Source organism: Lactuca virosa, chromosome 3, assembly GCF_052849685.1.
Source record: "Lactuca virosa cultivar CGN04683 chromosome 3, Lactuca_virosa_CGN04683_v6, whole genome shotgun sequence".
Lineage (NCBI taxonomy): Eukaryota > Viridiplantae > Streptophyta > Magnoliopsida > Asterales > Asteraceae > Lactuca > Lactuca virosa.
Window position 1 is genome coordinate 276,317,550 of NC_136428.1, and position 6,812 is coordinate 276,324,361.

Sequence of the window (6,812 nt, forward strand, 5' to 3'; positions counted from 1 at the left end):
GAGAGACACAACCTTTAGTTGAGAATGATAATCAACAAAGCACTGTTGAACCTGAATTTATTGTTCATATGTCGGAAACCACACCAACTGTACGACGCTCCAGTAGAACTCGTCAAGAACCTGACATATTTGGATTTGTCATTCCTGAAGAGGGAGTCTTCTTGGTGGATCAATGTGACCCATCAATTACTAGGCTGCTACTGTAGACCCAGAGTCTGACAAATGGCTTGAAGCCATGAGAACTGAAATCCAATCCATGAATGACAATCAAGTATGGGACTTGGTTGACTTACCTCCTAACAGCAGGGCTATTGGAAGCAAGTGGATCTTTAAGAAGAAGATCGACATGGACAGAAATGTACAAACTTTCAAAGCACGACTTGTCGCGAAAGGATACACTCAAATTCAAGGTGTTGACTATGAAGATACTTTCTCTCCAGTTTCTAAGATTAAATCTATTAGGATTATCATGGCCATAGCTGCATATTATGACTATGAGATATGAAAAATGGATGTCAAAACCGCTTTCCTCAATGGATATCTTGAGGAAGATGTTTATATGGAATAACCTGAAGGTTTTGTCAAACCAGATAACCTAAAGAAGGTGTGTAAACTGAAGAAGTCCATTTATGGATTGAAACAAGCATCTAGGGCCTGGTATCATTGTTTTGTTGAAAAGATAAAAAACTTTGGTTTTTCAGAAAGTACCGATGAACCATGTGTATACATCAAAGAAAGTGGGAGCCATATTGTTTTTCTAATTCTATATGTTGATGACATATTACTGATCGGGAAAGAATCCCGACATTGAAGGAGACTAAGGCCTACCTTAGTAAGTCTTTTCAAATGAAAGATCTAGGGGATGCTGCATACATACTCAGTATTAGGATCTGTAGAGATAGATGCCGAAGACTCATTGGTTTGAGTCAGAGTACATACATTGACAAAATTTTAAAACATTTTTCAATGGATAACTCGAAACGAGGAATTGTTCCCATACTGGCTGGTACCATTCTTTCTAAGGCTGACAGCCCTAGTAGTGAAGATGAGATCAAAAGAATAAAACGCATACCGTATGCTTCAACAGTGGGTTCAGTTATATATGATATGACATGTACAAGGCCAGATGTAGCTTATGCTATTAGTATAACTAGTAGGTATCAAGCTAATCATGGCGAAAAACATTGGGTGGCTGTTAAGAACATACTTAAGTACTTAAGAAGAACTAAAGATTTGTTTCTGGTCTATGGAGGAGTTGAAGAAGAGCTCACTGTAAGATGCTACACTGACTCTGGTTTCAGCACTGATTGAGATAACTCACAATCACAGTCGGGATATGTGTTCACATTTAATGGAGGAGCCATTTCCTGGAAGAGTTCAAAGCAAAAAGTGGTTGCACTCTCTACAACAGAATCAGAGTACATAGCTGTGTGTGAAGTGGCTCAAGAAATTGATTGGATGAAGAAATTCATTGGTGATCTGGATGTTGTTCCAAGCATCAAAAATGCCATTGAAATGCTTTGTGACAATAGTGGTGTCATCGCTATCGCAAGAGACCCGATGGTTACCAACAAGACTAGACACATTTAACGAAAATTCAATTTCATTCGTCAGGAATAAGAATTGGGAAATGTACGCATTGAAAAGATTCATACAGATGATAATCTAGCAGATCCGTTCATAGAGGCTCTACCTCAAAGAAAGTTTGAGAATAATGCAAAAGGAATCGGTCTACGATTAGCTAGCGATTGGATTTAAATCTGCACTTGACTAATATCTGGATATTCAGAACTATGTAACAATGATATGTAATCTCCTCTGAATATGAGACATCACTTTTGTGTTGAATATTATTGTGTTTTGTATTAGCATGCTATTCAATCCTCGAATAATGTAATTATTCAAAATTTGTCCCTAGTCAGTCACTGTTACGGGAGCAACTGTGAATTAAGTCTAATATGAATCAGCTTGGTTGATTTCAAGGGGTGAAATAGCAAGCTGTTGCATCCAAATTCATATGTAATTGTTTGAGAAAAACTATTGGAAATGACCCGCATCAAGAGTCACTTCATGGATTAATTGTTGGATTAGGTGTCTAAGCCCATAACTATAACTGGTATGTACTTGACCCGATAGTAGCATAGTCCTTTTGGGTTGCCTTCACTAGAGCAATTGGATAGGATGGTATTTTGAGAAAGAGGTTATTTGTGAATTATTAATATATTATAAGTATAATATATTAATTGACAAATCATATTATTTAATTAGTATTGATCAAGAGTTAATTTGGAATTAATTCAGTGATCAAAAGAAACTGATTAAATTTACGGGGACTGATTAAGTAAATCAATGATACTTATAGTATGGGCTAATTATCCATATTTTATTAGGATGGGATAAAAGGTTTAACCCATGGAGCCTAAGAAATATGAAGGGTCATGGTGCATTAGGGTTTGCATGGATGAAACCCTAATCTTTGCCACACTATAAAAGCAAACCCCTAGCCCTAAAATCGGTGCTCATGCATTCTAAGAGAGTGATAACCGATTATTGAGTTAACTAGCCTATTCTCATAAGCCTCCTATTGCATTTGGTGTTTGTGACACATTAGATGCATCACACTTGAGGTGCTAAAGCTTTCTAAGACCATGAACTACAACTACATCAAGAGGTATTCATCTAACTTGGTTTTTATGTTATATATCCTCTATTGTATGCTAGTTAGGATGTATTCTTTGGAAAACTGAAATTGCATGTATAATTAGAGAAAACATAGATCCAAAGCATCTAGGGTTGCATGTGCACCATAAGAGTGTTATAGTGCTTAAAACCCATTAGTGGTATCAGAGCCTAGGATTGTTTTCTGTTATATTGATGCTTGGTTATTTTTCAAAGTTGAAAAAAATCGATTTTCTGGTCTCTGACTGATGAACTCACCGAGTCTGATGATCTGACTCGTCGAGTTCACTCACAAAAAGAGCAACCCGACAAGCCCGTTCATGCACTCGTCGAGTAGAGCCTTATGTTTGCAGAATTTTGAGTTTTTGGCCAGAATTGGATTAGGATGATTACCACAAAATGTTTTATATCATAAAATTCGTATATTCTGATATAGTAATGATGATCCTCATCTAATTAAAGGACAATTGTCAAATTTTAAGATAATAAGATGATTATTTGTATTATTTGATATTAATTGCCTTGCTATATGATTTAGATTAGATCAATGGTAGATTTTATGATAATGTTGTTAGTTAAAATTGATCTAAATTGTTCTTGAAGTGAGTTTTGTAACTTGTCCTCATGTTATATGAAAAGTCTCATTCATGAACATTAAAACTCATAAGTTTCCATAAGTTATGGAAACCAAAAGTTTTGAAGAGTTACAAAACTTGCCCTCAAGTTTTGGAATTTGTAAAGTCTCACTTATGAAACAATTAATTCCAAACCTTAGAATTTTAAAAATTAAAAATTGAACCCTTATACTGTTATAATATTATAAGTTTAATAATTATATATATATATATATATATATATATATATATATATATATATATATATATATATATATATATATATATATATATATATATGTATAAGACAAGTCAGTCTTACCGTTAGTAGGCCTCATTCACGAAGCCAGTCTATAAGGGGGTATAAGGTTACTGCCTATAAAATGGTGGTTTAATGGCTGTCCACTCTCACCCACCGCTTCCTTGACTGGTGGAGGGTCGTTAGCCGAACGGGTAGGATAGGACATTAATTCTCGTTATAAGTATAATGATAATTATCAAAGTAAGTAAATGTTTTATTAAATTCCCAATCTTAGTTACTTTAGGAAAAATGTGAAAATCGTGCTATTCCATGAAATTGCACTTTGCACCTTGCCAAGTCGTTAGTGGAGCGTGTGTGGTTAACCGTCACACTAATTTGGGACTAACAAGGGTGGCAAAGGGTAGCTTGACGTTTGTCATAGATCAATGGAGCGTGTGTGGTTAACCGGCACATTGATTAGGTGATAAGTGACATCAATAGTACCAAGCAATTTGCATGGTTATTCACACCTTGTTTGTGATCCTCGGTATCCCAGTCACAAACTTGAAGGGCATAATCGAGATTTAAACATGACATTGAAAGTTCAATGAATCTCAAAAGAATCTAGGAATTTCAATCCGATTTAAAACTTAATAATCAATTTTGTTTTTTAAGGTGGAAACTGGTAAATCGTCATTTAGCTACCTTCAAATATTTTTCAATTTGATTACGACATCCCTCTTCCGAATTGTAAAATATTGTGTTGGGTCCTAGCCTTAATATTTCATTTAGGTGTTATATTAAGGACTCTTATCTAATCTAAACTTGTTCTTTTTTCCTTTTCAGATGTCTATCCCAAACAATGCTTCAGGCTCCAACCCTTCTAGCTCATTCTCCCTCATGAACTTGGTTGGGAGAGCTATCTTCGATGGGTCAAACTTTAACGATTGGATTTGGAACATTCGCATGGCCCTTCGCTACGAGGACAAAGAATATGTCCTCGATAAAGAGATGAAGGAGATTGATGAACAAACTGCTACTCCCGAGCAAATCAAGGAATATAGGGTTCATGAGTGGGACGTGACAAAGGTGTCATCCATTATGATTGCTACCATGACTGCTGAGCTTCAAAAGTCCTATGAGGACTTCCGGCCCTTCGAGATGCACCAAGATTTGATGGAAAGGTACCATCAAAGTGCTCGGCAGGAAAGGTATGAGATCATTGCCTCCATGATCACAACCAAAATGAAGGATGGAGAGTCCATCACGACCCACTTGCAAAAGATGCAGAGATTTGTGGACCGCTTGCTAAAGTTGAATGTGAACTTCGATGAAGAGTTGGCTATTGATATCATCCTACATTCTTTGCCTCATTGTTATGACCAGTTCATAATGACTTACCTACTCCTACTGCTGTTGCCCCTGTTCTGGCAATTGGACATGGGAAAGGGAAGAATAGGAAGGCTCCTTCCAAGAACCGCAAGGGAAAGTCTCTTGATGGATCCTCTTCCAGTGGGACCAAAGCTGGTTCTGCTAATCCCTCTTCCAATCCAAAGGAAGCAGAGTGCTACCATTTTCATGAAAAAGGGCACTGGAAATGAAGCTGCCCCAAATACTTGCAGGACATTAAGGATGGGAAGATAAAGTCCACCTTCACAGGTATTTACACTATTCTATCTAATAACTCATCACATGCTAATTGTTGGGTCCTTGATACAGGTTGTGGATTTCACATTTGTTCTAATTTGCAGGGACTAAAAAGAAGTAGGGATGTGGAGCACGGGAAGATAAACTTAATCATGGGGAATAGGAGTTTATTCTTTATTGCTTAGTAATGGGTTAAATTTAGATTTGAATAATTGTTGTTACTCATCAGATATGGCAAGAAACATTATTTCTTTTCATGGTTTGTATAAACAAGGTTTTAGATTTTCATTTGATAATGAAATTGGTTCGATAAATGCTTTCTATAATGGTGTATTTTTATTTTAAAGCATTGCCTTGTAATGGTATATATGAAACTGTGATGGTTGTATGTAACATCCAAAAATTTTACGCCAAATTTAAACTTTTCAAGCATAATAAAACCCAATAGTATTATTTACAAAAATGTTTTCAGTTCATTATTCAATCAGAGTGTCCTAAAAGCCAGATCATAAGGGTGAGGAGCGGTACGGTCACGCCTTCGCCTTGCCATGAACTCCTGAAGTACCTGAAACAATAAACTGAAAACTGTAAGCCCGAGGGTTTAGTGAGCTACCCCCAAAATACCAATACCACACTGATAATACCATATCCGTAATAATCAATCAATCAACAAGCATACTGGGCCATCGGCCTGACTGGACCGCCCTACAGGGCCTACAGTCCAACTGAATCTATACGGAGCCTTCGGCATAACTGGACCGCCACGTAGGCCTACAGTCTTCCCGGACCGCTCATAGGGTGTGTTGGCCTTCAGCACAAAGCAGGACCACCTCAACCCAAGCAACAAGAAAATAACCATGTGCGCATAACTAACATATACTGGCATATACAACCATCAAACATATCTATCTCACTGAGCACCAAACATAGCAATCTCTCATACTAGAGCACCGACCGAGCAGGTCACTAACATATCAATCCCTACGGATCATAAGAGCATAACATACTGTCTATCCTGATTCTGATCTAACAGATCATATCCACATGTAGCATACCATAACGATAACAACTAAAAGGGCCGGCCTTGGTGCCTTAGATCCTATCGATATAGTGAGGATAACTCACCTTGCAGATGTCGACTCAGTAGATAAACTTCAACCTTCGGATCACTACCACAAACTCCACCACTTATTACCATAGTATAATCATACCCATAAGTTCCCAACCCTCCAAGGTACCCCTTAAGCCAACTAATCAAACCCTGGTCAAAGTCAAAGTCATCAGTCAAGGTCAACAGTCCATGTTGACCTTGACTCGCCGAGTACCCCCGGCTACTCGCCGAGTTCCTTGAAGTACTAACCCACTCGCCGAGTCACCTGAGTGACTCGTCGAGTTCCTTTGGTTTACGATCGAGACCCTAAGGCCACTCGTCGAGCTTCCTCCTTGCAACTCGACAGTTACACGTGCATACATAATTTGGGGCAACCTCATCCGACTCGCCGAGTTATTCATCCACTCGTCGAGTCTACGACAATCTTCATTGGACTCGCCGAGTTGTTCTTCCAACTCGTTGAGTTCATGCCTATCTTCATATGACTCGCCGAGTCGACCATGCGACTCGCCGAGTCCCT

At 38.0% G+C, this 6,812-nt stretch overlaps 1 pseudogene; it reads left to right on the forward strand.

The window, feature by feature from the left end:
- Positions 1-966: 966 nt before the first annotated feature.
- LOC145164612 (secreted RxLR effector protein 161 pseudogene) lies at positions 967-1,758 on the forward strand (annotated as a pseudogene).
- The last annotated feature ends 5,054 nt before the right edge of the window (positions 1,759-6,812 follow it).